The sequence below is a fragment of the Mandrillus leucophaeus genome, unplaced genomic scaffold (genome assembly GCF_000951045.1).
Source record: "Mandrillus leucophaeus isolate KB7577 unplaced genomic scaffold, Mleu.le_1.0 Scaffold585, whole genome shotgun sequence".
NCBI lineage: Eukaryota > Metazoa > Chordata > Mammalia > Primates > Cercopithecidae > Mandrillus > Mandrillus leucophaeus.
Window position 1 is genome coordinate 980,855 of NW_012106308.1, and position 1,053 is coordinate 981,907.

Sequence of the window (1,053 nt, forward strand, 5' to 3'; positions counted from 1 at the left end):
ATTGACACCATCTTGGCCAACATGTGAAACCCCGTCTCTGCTAAAAATACAAAAATTAGCTGGACGTGGTGGCAAGCACTGGTAGTCCCAGCTATTCGGGAAGCTGAGGCAGGAGAATCGTTTGAAGTAGGGAGACAGAGGTTGCAGTGAGCCAAGATTGTGCTACTACACTCCAACCCTGGGGACAGAGTGAGACTCTGTCTCAGAAAAAAAAAAAAAATACTTATGCTGGGCACGGTGGCTCATGCCTGTAATCCCAACACTTTGAGAAGCCAAGGTGGGCAGATCACCTGAGGTCGGGAGTTAGTGACTAGCCTGACCAACATGGAGACACCCCGTCTCTACTAAAAATACAAAATTAGCCGGGTGTGGTGGTAAATGCCTGTAATCCCAGCTACTTGGGAGGCTGAGGCAGGAGAATCAGTTGAACCTAGGAGGCAGAGCTTGCGGTGAGCCCAGATGGCACCACTGCACTCCAACCTGGGCGACAAGAGTGAAACTCTTATCTCAAAAAAAAAAAAAGTTATTTAAAAAACAGTAAGAAACATTTAAAAATAATGTATTTACCCTCCTACAAAGGCATGTCTATAGTTCCTTGTCTTTGGACATGTAAGAATTGGAGGCAAAGAAATGTGGACTTGGAGAAATCTGGGGCCAGCTTGCTCCCCGCAGGCTCAAGATCAACCTTCCCACATAGAAGCAATAAATTGTTTTGGTTTGGTAATATGTTATTCTAACAAAGGATTTTTAAACACTTAAATTGGCTCTTCTTCATTTAAAAAATAACTTTTTTTTTTTTTTCCTTTTCAAGAAGGCAAGATCTCACTCAGTCAACCACACTGGAGTGCAGTGGGAATCATAGTTTGGTGCAGACATGAATCCTGCCCTGAAGCAGTCCTCCCCGCTTAGCCTCCCAAGTAGTTGGGACTGCAGGTGCATGCCACCACACCACATGAAAATACAATTTTTTTTCCTTTTTTGAGATGGAGTCTTGCTCTGTCTCAGGCTAGAATGCAGTGGCACAGTCTCAGCTCACTGCAACCTCCACCTCCC